The sequence below is a fragment of the Tupaia chinensis genome, unplaced genomic scaffold (assembly GCF_000334495.1).
Source record: "Tupaia chinensis unplaced genomic scaffold, TupChi_1.0 Scaffold000082_1, whole genome shotgun sequence".
Classification (NCBI taxonomy): Eukaryota; Metazoa; Chordata; class Mammalia; order Scandentia; family Tupaiidae; genus Tupaia; species Tupaia belangeri.
The window spans coordinates 1916483-1935152 of record NW_006159543.1 but is presented as its reverse complement, the minus strand read 5'-3'; the positions used below and the strand labels follow the sequence as shown (position 1 = coordinate 1935152).

Here is an 18670-nt window from a genome sequence, read left to right as displayed (position 1 = left end):
AAAGGTCCCAGATATTTTAATTTTAGAATGGAAAAAAAAAAAAAAAAAAAAAAAAAAAAAACTGCCTTCTTCAAAAACACTGCAATTCCTCCATACAAGGCATTTTTTATGGGCAGATAATTCATCTTGACAGCTTTGGAGGGTTTAATTTCCCTGGGTAGTTCTCTTATGGATATCCCCACCTAGTCCAGTTCAAGACCCAGGCTAATCTGAGAACCCTTGCAGTAAATTGTTCAATTTAATAAACTTAAAGAGGTAAATCTGGAAGATCTTTCAGCATCAAAATTTTCAACAAAGTTGCCTCAGTATAACCTAAAATTTGCAGAGGAAAACAGCTTGAGATAACAGCACTCAATGGGTATGGTTTTATTTGGCTAGAGACTCTAATGTCTACCTAGAGATATAGAGAATCTTTCCTCCTGATTTGTAAAGTAATCATCAGAAAGGCTTTAGAATAATATAAATAGCAAAGATATAACCACATGGATGTGTGTGTGTGTGTGTGTGTGTGTGTGTGTGTGTATTAAACTTTATTTCTCTTACAACAGGATTACCTTGAGAAATTGTACATAATTCTTATAATATTACACTTGAGTTGGAAGCAAGGGGAAATGTCAGTGTGATCTGAATTTGGGGGGTTAGGAGGAAGTGAAAAGAGGTAGCTGATTTTCACCATGCCATTTTAACGCATAATGGAAGCCAATAATTTCAGTTTGGAAAGTGTGTGCTGATAAACTTCAAACCACACACTTTTCTCAGTAGACAATAAGTAATTTAGTGAAAGAAAAACACATAAAGTCCCAGGGAGGCTTATAGATGTTGCTCTTTTAAGGGCTGGGACTCTTCTGGATCTCCTATTGCTGTAGATGGGTTGAAGGAATTAGGGAGGCTGCAATTTGCCTAAGTAAGATTGAAACAATGAAGTTTTAATGTTTTGTTTCTTGTGTTTGATTTAATTAATCAAGATTCTAAATAATGCCCTCAAATATTATTGGAATATATTAACATACCTGGAATTATCAGATACAGAGTCTTTATAAAACATTAAGATGTTCCACATATAATGGCAATTTGAACCCATAATAGGTCCTTAATTTAGAAGATTCATTAATGAAAATGCCCTTAAGTGCATCTGCAATGCTACCATCTCTTGATACCTGATACACTTGGTCAAGGTTTCCTTACTGAGACCTTCCTGCTAGAAAAATATCAAGGAATTGCTTGACTCTGGGAGCTGGAAGTAAGGGTTAGGGGTAAATGCCTAGTTTACAATGCACTTATAATCTCTGGACAATCTCACAGGGTATGTATGTTTCATTGTTGCAAGGATGTGATGAAATACTAATATTCAACTTCTTTTCTAACACTTAGAGTTAAAGGGCATAGTGAATTGGTGTGGCAGGGACATTGAATAACTTGAATAACACTTCTTGAAAGTTTCTCAGATCCTCAGAGAATTGGTTGAGAAATGTGTTTGACAGCTTACTCTAGTTAAAATGTTCTAATTTTTAAAATATCCCCAAAACTGATTTCTGTGGGTATGGACTAATTCCTTCTCATGAGGCCTTTGCATCACACAGGTGCTTCCTTGACAAAACCTATGAAGAAAGAAATAGTGTTCAGTGTTCAGGCATTTGATAATTTGATAGTAGACATGTGATTCTGCTGTACAAAAAAAAAAAAGGAAAAGGAAAAAAGAAAGGAGCACAATTTGAAGTTCACATACCCCTGGTTTTCTCTTTCTGTCTGTGGACAAGTTCCAGATTCTAGCACAGGGAAGTAGAGTCCAAGCAGAAAGCAGTAATCTCATGATATGAAAGAAAGAGAAATCAGAATTATGAGATGCCACTGTGACTAAAATTTGTGGGGCAGTTACTGGAAACAAGGGGGTTATGGAAATTTGTGTAAAAGTTACCCTTGAGTCCTTGATCAAACTCTCAGTTCTTCATGTTCAAGGTAAAACTCCATGAGGGCTAGCAAAGAACAGCTAGTAGGAAGTCATGAGTTGAATAGAGATTTCAGAACTCACATAGTGCTGAAGTTTAGCATTATCAACTCATTCAGAGTGAAGAAACCTTGATGAACAAAACAAACATCCTCTTGAGAACCAAGGAAGACTGCACTAGAAAAATAAGAACCACGAGATAGGAGTCAGGGCTATACCCATTATACCCCAGGTCTAGGGACAAAATAAAATTAGCCCAAGAGACAGCAGGTAGTATGATGGTTAAGGTGCTGGACTCCCACAGGGCTGACTGAGGTTTGAAGTGCCAAACCTGGCGACTTGCTTTCTCACTTTTTCTCTATTTCTCTTTCTGTCTCTTATGAGGACACATGTCCTAGAGCAAAATTAAATAGTAATAATAATAAACAAAATTAAACAAATAATTAAAAATAAAATAAAATAAGCCCCTTTCCATATCAAGGCCTAAAACCAGACCTTGACAAAATCCAGCAAATCTTTCAGTAATTAAATAAAACTTAATCACTGTAAAAAAGAAATAGAATCAAGAGTCTTAGAACATATCATCCACAACATACAGCACACAAAAAAGTAATACACAAATGAAGAACCAGGAAAATGTGAATAATAATACTGAAAACAAAATTAATTAGGAGACTAGAAATGATCCAGCCATTTTAATTAGCAGAAAATGTTGTTTAAAATAGTTATAAAAATTTTTTAGAAATCAGAGTAAATAAGAAAAAGCTCTGAAAAAAGATTTAAAAATTTAACAGATGAAAGAAAATTATAAAAACAACTAGATAGAAACTGAAAAATTAAAAAATATAATATCTAAAATAAAGAAGTCTTTGGAATGGAAGACAGAACATAATTGAGAAGGATTACTAAGCTCAAAGATCTTATTCTGTCAAATATAGAAATCATCCAAATTGAGCTAAAGAGATGACATTCTCCCTCCCCCAAAAAAATAAATCCACAACATTGGAGACCTGTAGAACAATATCAAATGGTCTAGTATATTTTTAATTAGAGACCAAGAAGGAAAAAAGACAGAGAATGAAACATAAAAAAAATTAAAAATTGAAGGAACAATAACTAAAAAAAATGGGAGGGAGTCTCCAGTTCCAGCCATAGTGCAGGGTGAGCCTCCATGGGATTGAACTACAGAGATAACATGGTTTGCCTACCCCTGCTCAACTTGAACTCTCAAGTGTGTGAGCCTGGATCCGGAGAAGCCCACCTTCTACCACCCCTCACTCCTCCACCCCTAATTCCCCTACATCATTGGAATCTCCAGTTCCAGTGACAATGCAGGATGAGCCTCAGTAAGACTGAGCTTTAGAGAGACCACAGCTCACCTCTCCCTGTCCACATTTCAATTCTCAGTGCTGTGAGCTGGGATCTGGAGGGTCCCACCTTTCCCTGCCTCCTCCCCACCCTCACTCACCATTGGAGTCTCCAGTTCCATTGATGGTGCAGAGTGAGCCTCAGTGGGACTGAGCCACAGAGAGACCACAGTTCACCTATCCCCAGTAGTGACTTTTGGAATACCTGGTGTCCTTTGAAACCTTGTATTTTACTTACCCACATGATGCACAAAGTTGTACCTCTTCGTTTAGTTACATCCTCCAGCTTAGGCTCATATACACCTGGTCCTGAGCCTCTGGGGAGGAGCCAAGCACCTCAAGCTGGTTACATAAACCATTCTCTAATTGGAAGATGAGGCCCTCTCCAAAGAACACACGAGAGCAATAGAGCACATTTTTCCCTCTGACATGACAAAGTTAACACCACAAAATGAGAAAGAATTGTATAATTCATCAGAAGACCATAAGTCAGTGAAGAGGCACAAGAAATATGAGAAACCAAGAAAATATCTCTCCCTCAAGGGGAAAGAACAACTCTTCATCATCCACAGGCTGTACAATAGAACTCATGAAAATGTCACATAAACAACTCAGAATATTCATAGTGACAAAACTAAGTGAGATGTAAGAGGAAAGAGATGATGAACTCCAGAAGGTGAGAATCCTTTCTACTATTTGGAATAGACATCATAAAAAGAATTAAATGGAACTGTTAGAGATGAAGGCTATAGGAAATCAAAACTCCTTCAAAAGTATTAATAGTAGATTCAATCATGAAGAGATTGAATCTTGTGTCTAGAAGACAAAATTTATGAAAAAATAACCATAAGGAATAAAAAATAAGGAAAAAATGAAGATAATATATGAGAAATACTAGATACCATTAAATGCCCAAACATCCAAATAATTGGTTTCCCAGATGTGAAGAATCTAATAATGGTATTGATAATCTATTCCATGAAATACTTGAAAATTTTCTGAACATGGAGAAACATTCAAACCTACGGACCCAAGAAATACAAAGGACCCCAAATAGAATCAACCCAAGATGATCCTCTCCATGGCACATCATAATCAGATTGGCCAAAATGGCAAATAAAGACAAGATTCTAAAAATGGTAAGAGAGAAACGTCAAGTTTCTCACAAAGGTTATCCCATCAGGCTAGCATCGGACCTCTCTTATAAGAGGCAAAGGAGGTCATTATATAGTATTAAAAGGACTAATTCACCAAGTAGATATAATCTTATAAATATATTTTTAAATGTATTTATTTATTATTATTTACAGTTTTAATTTTATTTTACACATTCAATCACTATACATCAATTAGCTTATAAATGAATTTACTCAACATGAAATATACTTCAGATCAGTCCAGTTGAGGATACTACACACATTATCAACAGATAAGAAAGCATTTTTGTGTGCCACAAATATCTTGCATCTTTATTTTTCTCCCTAATTTCCTTTTCTATGTTCTTCACCTCTAAATATCTATGCACCCAACTCAGGAGCACTCAATTACATGAGAGAGACTGTTAGATCTAAAAGGAAAGAGATATTGCAGCACACTAATCACTGGGGATCTTTACCTTGCTATGTCCTTTGAACAGATCATCTAGACCAAAATTAAGCAAAGATATACAGGATCTAAATAATATCATAAATCAAATGGACTTGACAGACATCTATAGAATCTTCCATCTGACAACCACAAAATATACATTTTTCTCACCCCTCCATGGAACCTTTTAACAAATTGACCATATGATATGGCACAAAACATTTTTTTTACAGATTCAAAGGCATAGAAACTATATTCAGCATCTTCTCTGACAACAGAATTAAACTTGATATTGATTCAGAAAGAACTCTCAAAAATACACAAACATATGGAAACAAAACTACCTATTCCTAAATTCCTTCAAAACCACTGAAGAAATAAAGAGAAATAAAAAGATCATTGAAACTAACGACAATGAGCACATGAGCTTCCATATCTTATGGGATATAGCAAAAGCAGCTGTAAGAGGAAAGTTCATTTCAATTAGTGTGCATTAAAAAAGATGGAAAGGTGGCAAATAGACAACCTAACGACCCACATCAGAGAACTTAAAAAACAACAACCACAAGCTAAATTAAAAATGCCAGGAGAAAGTAAATAATAAAGATCCAAGGAGAAATAAACAATATAGAGCATAAACGAACTATACAGAAAATAAATGAAACTAAAAGCTAATTCATTAAGAGATAAAATTGATACACTGTTAGCTAGATTAATTACGAAGAAGGAGCCAGATTAATCAGATTCACAATAAAATAACAACCACAAGCTAAATTAAAAATGCCAGGAGAAAGTAAATAATAAAGATCCAAGGAGAAATAAACAATATAGAGCATAAACGAACTATACAGAAAATAAATGAAACTAAAAGCTAATTCATTAAGAGATAAAATTGATACACTGTTAGCTAGATTAATTACGAAGAAGGAGCCAGATTAATCAGATTCACAATAAAATGGGAAATATTACACCAGACATAACAGAAATACAAAGCATCATTAGAGAATACTATGAGCAACAATATGTCAACAAACAAGAAAACCTGGATGAGATGGGCAAATTCCTAGACACATATAATCTACCAAGATTGAATCAGTAAGACATAGAAAGTTTGAATGGATCTATACACCTTATTAACAGAAAAAAAGACAAAAATATATTATCATATCAATTAATGCAGAAAAAGCATTTGATAAAGTACAATATCCCTGTATGATTATGACTTCCAGCAAAATCAGCATCAAAGGGACATTTTTCAACACAATAAAAGCCACATATGTAAACCCCACAGCCAACATAATACTGAATAGAGAAAAGCTGAAAACTGAAACAAACAAGGCTGCCCACTTTCTCCACTCCTTTTCAATATAATACTGGAAGTCCCAGTCAATGCAACCAGAAAAGAGAATAAAATAGAATGCATTGAATTAGGGAAAGAAGGAATAAAATTATCTTTATTTGCAGATGATGTGATTATATACATAAAAGAAACACAAATGAATTCATTAAAAAAAAAACTCCTTGAAGTGATTAATGAATACAATAAAGTGGCAGGATAAAAAATCAACATACAAGAATCTATAGCATATCTATACAACAACAATGATCAGGCTGAAGTAGAACTGAAGAAAGCAATCTCATTTACAATAACCAGAAAAAGTATAAGATACCTGGGAATAAACCTAGCCAAAGAAGTGAAAAACCTCTATAAATAAAACTATGAAATTCTAAAAATAAATAAATAAATAAATATATGGGAAGAAGAAGAAGAAAGAAAGAAAAAAAGAAAGAGAAAATGACAATGACATAAAAAAGTAAAAGGAAATCCTATATTCTTGGATTGGAAGAATTAATATAATCAAAATGGCAATTCTAGTCAAATTAATCTACATATTTAATGAAATAGCAATAATATTACCAGAGACAATCTCCACAGATTTAGAAAAGGGAATCATAGAATTTGTCTGGAATTATAAAAGACCCCATATTAGCAAAGCAATTCTGTATAAGTAGAGTGGAGTAGGAGGCATCTCACTCCATAACACTAAAATATATGACAGAGCTGTGATAATCCAAACAACATGGTACTGGCACAGAAACGGGTGTGTAGACCAATGGAACAGAATAGAGACTCCAGAAATAACTCCCAAAACATATAGTCAACTGATTTTTGACAAATGGCACCATTCAATTCAGGGGTTAAGAAAACATTTTTAGCATATGGTGCTGGAAAAATTGGGTATCCACCTACAGAAAGATGAAACTGAACCCCATCTCTCACCATTAATTAAAGTCAACTCAAAATGGATAAAAGATCTAAATCTTAGACCTAAAACTACAAAACTACTGGTGAAAAACACAGGGGAAACTTTCAGAGACATAGAAATAGGCAAAGATTTCTTAAACAACTTGGACAAGACCCCCATAACACAGGCAATAATTACAAAAATGAACAAATGGGATAAAATCAGGTTTAAAAGCTACTGCATAGCAGAAGAAACAGTAATGAGAGTGAATCAACAACCCTCAGAATGAGAGATATTTTTGCAAGGGTATGATAACCAGGATATACAGGGAAATTAAACAACTTAACTGCCTGCCCCCAGAAAAATCATTAACCCAATTAAAAGATGGGCAAATGAGTTGAACAGACAACTGTCTAAAAAAGACATAAGAATGGCCAAAAGGCATATGATATAAAGGACAGCATCTCATAAGAGAGACACAAATCAAAACCACAATGAGATACCATCTAACTCCAGTCAGAATGGCTAAGATTAAAAAAGGAAAGAATGTTAAGTTCTGGTGAAGTTGTGGTGAAATGGGAACTCTCCTACACTGTTGATGGGAATATAAATTAGTACAGCTACTGTGGAGAACAATATGGAAGTTCCTCAAAGACCTAAAAATAGAACTAACATATAATCCAGCAATTCCACTCCTGGGTATCTACCAAAAGGATAGGGAAATGCTCAGTCAGAAAAACACTTGCACATTCATGTTTATTGCAGCATTATTCACAATTGTTAAGACATGGAACCAACCCAAATATCCACGAACAGATGAATGGATTGAAAAAGCACAGAACATATACCCTACAAAATACTATTGGCCATTAAAAAAAGAGAGCCTGGAATTTGATAGAAAGTGGGAAAATATGGAAAATTTAATGCTAAGTGAAGCAAGCCAGCCTGTGAAAGAGAGGCATTCTAAGTTCCCACTCAATGTATACCAAATGTCAGCACTCTATGGCAGAAACTGAATGATTGGAAGGGATAAAAGCATGTAGAGCAATGATGATATTGGAGACAGTGCAGGAGGAGGGCACAAAATGGTGGAGGGTGAGATGAAAGGAATCGAGGGGAAGAAGAAAGAAGCAAAATATTTAAGGGATTCAAAATGGAAAGAAATTCATTGATTATGATGTATATGGTAATATCTTTGACTGGAGAGATATATAGTGTCTTCATGATAGGAAAATTCATTTCATATGCTAATGATATACATTGATTAAATGTAAAAAAATTTAACATTGGTGAAAGTTAATAATCAACGAGTCCAAGAATCTCAGCAAATCTCAAGCAGGATAAATACACACAATACATTGATGGATATCAAAGTAAAATTCTGAAAATCACCAGTAACTAAAAAATTCGAAAGTAGCAAGAGAATGAAGTATCATTAAATACAGGAGAACAACAAAATAAAAATCATAACTGGCTTCTTATCAGAAATGATGAAGATCATAATACCACAAGAACATCATTTAAAAGTAAAAGTTAGACACTATAGACAGACAAAACAAAAAATTTATCTTGCACATACTCACTATAAGAAATACTGAAAGATATCTTCACTTTGGCAGCACATGTACTAAAATTGGAATGATGCAGAGATTAGCATGGCCCCCTGAGAAAGAATGACATGCAATTCTGAAGAGTTCTATATTTTCAAGACTGTATAGATTCAAAGGCATAGAAACTATATCCAGCATCTTCTCAGACCATGATGGAATTAAACCTGATACTAATTTCAGAAATAACTCTCAAAAATACACAAATGTGAAAACTAAAAAACCTGTTCAGAATAACTTCACAACTACTGAAGAAATTAAAATTGAAATAAAAAGATTCATTGAAACCAATCCATTACCTAATATACACAGCAAAAGTAATCATAAGAGGGAAGTTCATAGCAATTAGTGTGCATAAGAAAAAGGTGGAAAGATGGCAAATGGACAACCTAACATTGTGCTTCAGGGAATTGGAAAAACAACAACAAAATAAAAACCCAAAAAAATTTCAGGAGAAAAGAAACTAAAATGATCAAGCAGAAATAAGTGAAATAGAAAATGAACTAAGTATACAGAAAATAAATGAAACGTGATGCAATGCTCAGCAATAATTGCAGCCGCATGGAAGGTTAGGGTTTGGGTCCTGGTTGACCTATACATGCTGGGCAAGCACACATGGCCATGATGCTGACTGTTTAAGACTGGAGAGGTGGAGAAACCCAGTCCCTGCACCACTGGTATATCCACCCAAGACAGCCTTGCTGCACAGTGAGCTGTTTGCAACTGGAAGAGATGCTGCAAAGCATGGCTCATCCCCTCCCCCACATGCCATGGAATTCTCAAATGTGTTCAAGGGGACTTGGAGAAGCCCTTTTTTGCCTGGTCCCTGTGTCATTGGGACATCCGCCTCAGCAATGGGCCTGGCTGTGCTGAGAAGCAGGGACACTGAGCTGCAGAGAGACTGTGGCTCATCCCCTGCCTCATGCCTCTGAATGATCAGACAGCATTTCCTGAAGTACGTGATGCACAACAGGTGCTGTACACCTCCTCTTCTCTTCCTCAATTGAAGTTCAACAGCTCAGACCCAGGTGCACCTGTTCTCTAGAAACTGGAGGACTCTGAATTATCCAAGTCCAGAGAAAACAGTGTAAATTGCTGGGTGAGCATTATGGAGGTGGAGCAGCAGAGAAATTACTGATCACCTCCTCCTGTTTGCCTTTGAACACTCAGAATTAACTAGAAGAATATAGAAAGAAACATAAAATTCACCAGATGACTAGAAATCATCACAGAGGCACAAGAAATATGAGAAGCCAAGAAAATATCTTTCCCCCAAGGGAACACACCAATTCTTCATCATCCACAGACAACACTGTGGAACTCGTGGAAATGTCAGATAAATGATGCAGAATGTTTATAGTGACAAAACTAAATGAGATGCAAGAGAAAAGAGAAAACAAACTCCAGAAGATGCAAGAAAAAAAGAGACAATGAGCTCCATGAGATGAGGAAGTTCTTTCATGATTTGAAATAAGTAATAGACACCATAAAAAAGAATCAAATGGAATGTTAGAGATGAAGAATAAAATACAGGAAGTCAAAACCTCCCTTGAAAGTATTAAAAGCAGATTAAATCATGCAGAAGATCAAATCTCTAATGTAGAAGACAACACCTCTGACCTAGAAAAATTAATCAAAAAGACAGAATATAACCAAGATAAATGAAGACAATATACAAGAAATACTAGATACCATGAAGTGTCCAAACATCTGAATAACTGGTATCCCAAAAAGTGAAGAAAATAAGGACATCAATAATTATTCCATGAAATACTGGAAGAAAACTTTCCAAACCCAGACAGGCATTCGAATATCCAGACCCAAGAATTACAAATGACCCCAAATAGAATCAACCCAAGTAAATCCTCTCCATGGCACATCATAGACAGACTGGCCAAAGCCACAAAGACAAGATACTAAAATTGCCCAGAGAGAAACGTCAAGTTATTTACAAAAGATATCCCATCAAGTTAATACTAGACCTACCAATGCAAACAATGCAGGAAAAGAAAGAATGGGGAAATATATTCAAAGGGTTAAAGGAAAAACAATTTCGACAAAGATTAGTACAACGGCAAGATTATCCTTCACATGGGAAGAAAAGATGAAAACATTCTCAGATAAACAAAACCTGAAAGAATTTATCAACTCCAGGCCAGCTCTTCAAGAATTCTAAAGGGAGTGCTATAACAGGAAAATTAAAGTCAGAAAGACATAAATAAGAGAAAAGAAAACAATGAAAAAAATGGATAACTTAAAGATAGAAACAAGTCTAGAAATATTGATAATGATGTTGAATGTTAAAGGATTAAAATCTCAAATCAAGGGACACAGACTGGCTTAATGGAAAAAAAAAAAAACAACACAGAAACCCTCTATCAATTGCCTACAAGAAACACATTTCATGGATAAAGACATACATAGACTAAAAGTGAAGGGCTGGAAAAATTTTTCCATGCAAATGGAAATCAAAAAAGGACTAGAGTCACGATACCGATTTCAGACAATACAGGCTTTAAGACAAAAACTTAGGCAAAGAAGTGCATTATATAGTAGTAAAAGGGCTAATTCCTCAAGAAGACATTATACATATAAAAATACATGCACCCAACTCAGGCGCATCCAAATATGTGAAGACAAGACTACTAGATCTAAAAGGAGAGATAGGTTTCAACAGTTGGGGTTCTTAACATCCCATTATCTCCTTCAGATAGATCTTCTAGACAAAGAATAAGCAAAAAGATACAGAATCTAAATGATTCCATAAATCAAATGTACTTGACAGGCATCTATAGAACTTTCCATCCTACAACTCCAAATATACATTTTTCTCACCCCTGTATGGAACTTTTTCAAAGATTGATCGTCTGATAGGGTACAAATTAAGCCTTTACAAATTCAAAGGCATAGAAACTATATCCAGTATCTTCTCTGACCATGATGGAATTTCAGGAAAAATCCTCAAAAATACATGAACACATGGAAACTAAACAATCTACTTCTGAATGAATTCTTAACTACTAAAGAAATTAATGCTGAAATTTAAAAAATGGAAACAAATGATATTGAGTACAAAAGTTTCCATAATCTATGAGACACCACAAAAGCAGTCATAAGAGGGAAAATCATAGAAATTGGTGAGCACAAAAAAATAATGGAAAGGTGACAAATAGACAGCATAACATCATACCTCAGGGAATTGGAAAAACAACAGTAAAAAATAAAAAAAAAATGCCAAGATAAAAGAAATAATAAGTATATGAGCAGAAATAAATGAAATAGAAAATAAATGAACTATACAGAAAATAAATGGAAACAAAAGCTGGTTCTTTGAAAAGATTAACAAGATTGACACACCATTAGCTAGACTGATTAAGAATAAGAGATTAAAATGCTTTGTAAAGGGACCAGCAGTTAGCGTAATGGCTATGTTTCTGGACTCTCAGCTGGACTCCCATGCAGTTGACCATGGTTTGAGTCTCGAACCCTGTGGCTTAAACTCAAGCCGGGTGCATGTGCATGCGTGCCCAAGATCCCAAGAAGAGAGTGGAGGAGAAGGGATTGTGGCATAGCCGTCCCCCCAGGGGTGGGGGTGATTTCTTGCTTTCTGTCTCTCTGTCTCTCTCTGTCTTTCTGGCGAGTGCACGTGCCCTATAGCAAAAATCTCTAAAAAAAAAAAAATCCTTTGTAAAGGAACCAGATTAATTACATTCAGAATGAAACAGGCAGTATTCCAACAGACACAATAGAAATCCAAAACATCATTACAGCATACTATGAACAACTATATGCCAATTAACAAGAAAGCCTAGATGGGATTGACAAATTCCTGGGCACATACAATCTAACAAGATTGAATCAGGAAGACATAGAAAGTCTAAATAGACCCAAAACAAAAAATGAGATAGAATCAGTAGTAAATAACCTCCCAACAAGGAAAATCCCATGTCCTGATGGCTTCACTTCTGAATTCTACAAAACTTTTAATTAAGAGCTAACCCTCATTCTATTCAAACTATTTCTAAAGGTCCAAAAAGAAGGAATTCTGCCAAACTCATTTTATAAAGCCTCTTTTATCCTCATCCCCAAAACAGATAAAGATATGAAAAAAAGGAAAGCTACACACCAATATTTTTGAGGAATATAGATGCAAAAATTTTCAATAAGATACTAGCAAACAACATATGAAAAATATTATTTATCACAACCAGGTAGGCTTTTTCCAGTGATGCAAGGATGGTTCAACATATGCAAAACCTTAAACATAATACACCATGTTAACAGAAAGTAAGATAAAACAATATGATCATTTGAATCAATGCAGAAAAATCACTCAAAAAAATACGACACACCTTCATGTTTAACACTCTTAGCAAAATTGCCATAGAGGGACATTTCTCAACAAAGTAAAAGCCATCTATGAAAAATCTATAGCTAACATTATAAAAACTGGTACTAGACAAGGCTTCCCACTTTCTTCACACCTTTTTAATACAGCGCTGGAAGTCTTAGTGAAAGCAATTAGAAAAGAGAATAATATAAAAGCCATTCAAATAGGGGAAGAAGAGTTAAGAATATCTTTCTTTGCAAATGACATGATGCTATACTTAGAAGGCCCAAAGATTTCCATGAAAAAACTTCTCAAAGTAATAAATGAATACGGTAAAGTGACAGGATTCAAAATCAACATCCAAAAATCAATAGCATATTTATATAAGAACAATGAGGAGACAATAATCCCTTTTGCCATAGCCACAACATGTGTAAGATACCCAGGGATAAACCTAATCAAGGAAGTCAAAGACTTTTACATGAAAAACTATGAAAATCTTTAAAAGGACATTTAAAATAACACCAAAAAGTGGAAGGACATACCATGTTCCTGGATTGGAAGACTTTATATAATAAAAATGACAATTCTACCCAAATTAATCTACATATTTAATGTGATTCCAATCAAATTACCAGAGATATTCTTCACACATCTAGAAAAGATAATCATAGAATTTGTCTGGAGTTATAAAATACCCTGTACTGCCAAAGTGATCTTGTGCAAGAAGAATGGAATGGGTGACAACTCACTCTCTGACCCCAAAATATATTATAAAGCTGTGATAATCAAAACATCATGGTATTGGCACAAAAAAAGACAGGTGGACCAATGGAACAGAATAGAGATGACAGAAATAAACCCAAACATACAGCCAACTGATTTTTGACAAAGGATATCAGTTGATACAGTGGAAAAGGAAAACCTCTTTAGCAAATGGTGCTGAAAAAACTGGATATCCATCTGCAGAAAGATAAAACTGGAACTCCACTTTTTACCATTAACAAAAATCAACTCAAATAGATCAAAGATCTAAACCTAAGACCTCAAACTATAAAACTACTGATGGAAAACCCTTGAGAAAGTCTGGGAGATAATGGGGCAGGCAAAGAATTTTTTCTTTCTTTTTTTTTTTTTTCCTATAGAGACTTTTGCTATAGAGCGTGTGCCCTCAACACAGAGACAAAAAGTGAGAAATGACCACCCAGGGGGGTGGCCACGCCAAAATCCTATCTCCTCCATCCTTCTCTCAGATTCTGAGCACAAATGCACATATGTCCGGCATGAGTTTTTAAATGCTGGGTCTGGGACTCAAAGTATAGTCAACTACATGGGAGTCCAGCAATGAAACTATTTCACCATCTGCTAATCCTACAGGCAAAGACTTTTAAAATAAGACCCTCAATGCACAGGCAATAATTTCAAAATAAGACAAATGGGACTATATCAGTTCAAGAAGCTTTTTCACAGAAAAAGACACAGTAATTAGTGTGAAATGACAACTCTTGAAATGGGGGAATATTTTTTGTAAAAGATACCTCAGATAAGGGACTAATCAGAATCCACAGGGAACTCACGTGTCTTACCCCCAAAAATCATTAACTCAATAAAAATATGGGAAAATGAATTGAACAAGAAAAACTCTCTAAAGTAGACATATGAACAGCCAAAAAGCATTTGGAAAAATTCTCAACGTCCCTCATTATAAGGGAGATGCAGTTTCAAACCACAAAAAGATACCACCTAACCTGTGTTATAATGGCAAAAATTAAAAATAAAAAAAATAATAAGTGTTGGTGGAGTGGTGGTGAAACAGGAACTCTCCTGCACTGTTGGTGGGAATGTAAATTGGTACAGCTACTGTGGAAAACAATAAAGGGTTTCCTCAAAGTCCTACAAATAGTATTTCCATATGATTCACCAATTACACTCCTGGAAATATACCTAAAGGACAGGAGAATACTCAGAAAAGTGCTTGCAAATCAATTTTTATTACGGCATCCTTCACAATTGCTAAGACATGGAACCAACCCAAATGTCCAAGAACAGAAGAATGGATTGAAAAGTGTGGCATATACACTCCATGGAATACTATTTAGCCATATAAAACAACAAGACCCTGATGTTTCAAAGAAAGTGGATGAATATGAAAGATTTATTGCTGAGTGAAGTGAGCCAGGCTATGAAGGAGAGACATTGTATGTCTTCACTTAACATATTGACTGTTCACACTCTATAGTAGAGACTGAAAGATCAGCAGGCATAAAAGCATTGAAAATAGTTATGGACACGTGAGACAGTATAGAGGGAGAGTGGAAGAGGGGAAGTGTGTAGGGAGGTAAATTAGGGAGAAAAATAGAGAAGACATTTGTGGGACACAGAAATGGTTTGTTACATGTTGATGAGGGACCAGCAGTTGGCATAATAGCTATGTTGCTAGACTCCCATGCAGTCAGCCGCAGTTCGAGTCCCAGACCCGGTGGCTTAAACTCAAGCCAGGCGCGTGTGTGTGAGTGCCCAAGATCCTGAGAGGAGAATGGGAGATAAGGGACTGTGGCATGGCCATCCCCTGTGGGGGATGATTTCTCACTTTCTGTCTCTCTGTCTCTCTGGCGAGCTCACGTGCCCTATAGCAAAAACCTCTCCAAAACACACACACACACACACGCCACAATGAAGCTTAGTCTTCGATGGCAAACAGACACACACACACACACACACACACACACACACGTATGTTGATGATAATGTGTATAATATTCTCAGCTGGACTGATCTGAGGTTTATTTTATGTCTGGAAAATTCTCTTTACAAGCTAAATGATATTTAGTAATTGAATGTATAGAAATAATAATAATAAATTTTAAAAATACAAATGAAAACAAAAATTGGTTCTTTAAAAAGATAAACATTTGCATACCATTAGCTAGAATAATTAAGAAGAGAGAACCAAATGATTCAGATTTACAATGACACAGGCTATATTTCAACAGACATAATAGAAATCTAAAACATCATTAAAGAATACTACGAGTGACTATCTGCCAACAAACAAGAAAATCTAAATGAGGTGGACAAATTCTTGGACACATATATTCTATCAAGATTGGATCAAGAAGACAGAAAATCTGAATAGACCCACAACAAGCAATGAGATTGAATCAGTAATAAATAACCTCCTAGGCCCTGATAGCTTCACTTCTGAATGCTACTAAACTTTTAAATAATTGTTAACCCCCAAACTATTTCTAAAGATTCAGAAGGAAGAAATCTTCCCAAATTCATTTTATGAAGTCTCTATGACCCTCATTTCTAAAACAGATAAGGTCATGAAACAAAAAAAGAACACAAACAAAGAAACAAACAAAAAACTACAGACTAATATCTCTCATGAATACAGATGCAAAATTTCTCAACAAGATACTAGCAAATCATATCCAACAACATATAAAAAATATTATTCATCATGACCAGGTAGGCTTTATTCCAGAGACACAAGGGTGGTTCAACACATGCAAAAGTATTAATGCAATATACCATGTTAACAGACAGAAAGAAAATAAAACATATGATCACGTTAATTGATGCAGAAAAGGTGTTTGATAAAATACAACATCCTTTCATGATTAAGTTTCTCAGCAAAATTGTCAATACGGGAGACATTTCTCAACACAATAAAAGCCATCTATGAAAAACCCATAGCAAACATCAAACTGTATGTACTAGACGAGGTTGCCCAATCTCTCTACTCCTTTTCAATGTAGTGCTGGAAGTCCTAGCCAATGGAATCAGAAAAGAGAATATAATAAAGGCGTTCAAATAGGGTAAGAAGAGGTGAAATTATCTCTATTTGCAGATGACATGATTGTATACATAAAAGAATCAAAGGAATCCATGAAAGAACTCCTGGAAGTGATAAATGAATAAAGTGGTATGGTACAAAATCAGCATAGAAAAATCTATAGCATTTCTGTATGTGAACAACAAGCAGACTGAGGTAGAAATAAAGAAAGTAATACTATTTACCATAACCTCAGAAAGTATAAAATAAATAGGAATAAGTTTAACCAATAAAATCAAAGACAACTACAAGGAAAATTATGAACATCTAAAAAAAGAAATTGAAAATGACACAAAAAGTGGAAAGACATCCCATATTCCTGGACTAGAAAAATTAATATAATCTAAATGGCAATTCTATCCAAATTATACTACATATTAAACACAGTCCAAATCTAAATGCCAAAGATAGTCTTCAAAGATCTAGAAAAGATAATAATAGAATTTGTCTGGAATAATAAAAGACCCTGTATTGCCAAAGCAATTCTGCGTAAGAAAAGTGGAGTAGGAAATATCTCACTCCCTGACCCCAAAATATATTTCAAAGTTGTGATAATCAAAACACTATGGGGGGACCAGCAGTTGGCGTGATGGCTGTGTCGCTGGACTCCCACATAGTCGACCGCGGTTCACGTCCCGGATCCGGTGGCTTAAAACTCACGCCGGGTGCGTGTGCGTGCATGCCCAGGATCCCGAGAGGAGAATGGAGGAGAAGGGATTGTGGCGTGACCATCCCCCCGGGGGGTGATTTCTCGCTTTCTGTCTCTAATGTCTCTCTCTGTCTGTCTGGCGAGCGCACGCGCCCTATAGTGAAAATCTCTCTCAAAAAAAAAAAAACACTATGGTATTAGCAAAAAGAGACATGTGGACCAATGTAACAGAATAGAAACCTCAGAAACAAACCCCAAAACATACAGCCTACTGGTTTTTGACAAAGGGCACCAGTCATTCTAGTGGGAAATAGAAAATCTCTTTAGCAAATGGTGTTGGAAAATGGGGGTATTCACCTGCAGAAAGATGAATCTGGATCCTTATCTCTCACCATTAACATAAATCAACTCAAAGTGGATCAAATATTTAAACCTAAAATCTCAAACTATAAAACTACTGGTGGAAAACAATGGGGAAACTCTGGAAGACATTGGGGTAGGAAAAGATTTCTGAAATAAGATCCCCAAAGCACAGACAGTAATTCCAAAAATAGACAAGTGGGATTGCATTGGATTAAGAAATTTCTGTGCAGCAAAAGATACAGAAATTAGTGCGGATTGAAAACCCTCAGAGTGGGAGAATATTTTTGTAAACTATGCTTCACAAGGAACTCCTACCCAGAATACACAGGATACTTAAGTGGCTTACCCTCCAAAAAATGACCAACCCAATTAAAAGATGGGAAATGAACCTAACAATCCACTCTCTAAGGAAGACATACAAACACCCAAAAGTATGTGAAAAAATGTGCAATATCCCTCATCATAAGGGAGATGCAAATCAAAACCACAATGAGATACCACCTAACCCCAGTCCAAATTGCTAAGATTAAAAACACACAAAATGATAAGTCCTGGTGAGGTTGTAGTGAAAAGGGAACTCTCCTACACTGTTGGTGGGAATATAAATTATTACAGCCACTGAGGAGATTAATATGGAGGCTCCTCAAAGTTCTACTAATAAATAGGCGCCGAGCTAGGCGGCGGCGGCGGCGGGCGGAGGGGCCCTGCGCCGGCCCACCCGGGCCCGGCTGTGGG

At 35.6% G+C, this 18670-nt stretch overlaps 1 protein-coding gene and 1 pseudogene across 1 annotated transcript in view; one reads left to right on the top strand and one right to left on the bottom strand.

The window, feature by feature from the left end:
* The window catches only part of LOC102491095 (eukaryotic translation initiation factor 4 gamma 2-like), a 137767-nt gene that overhangs the window by 68888 nt on the left and 50209 nt on the right, over nt 1-18670 (bottom strand).
* On the top strand, nt 8753-8851 carry LOC114006785 (uncharacterized; annotated as a pseudogene).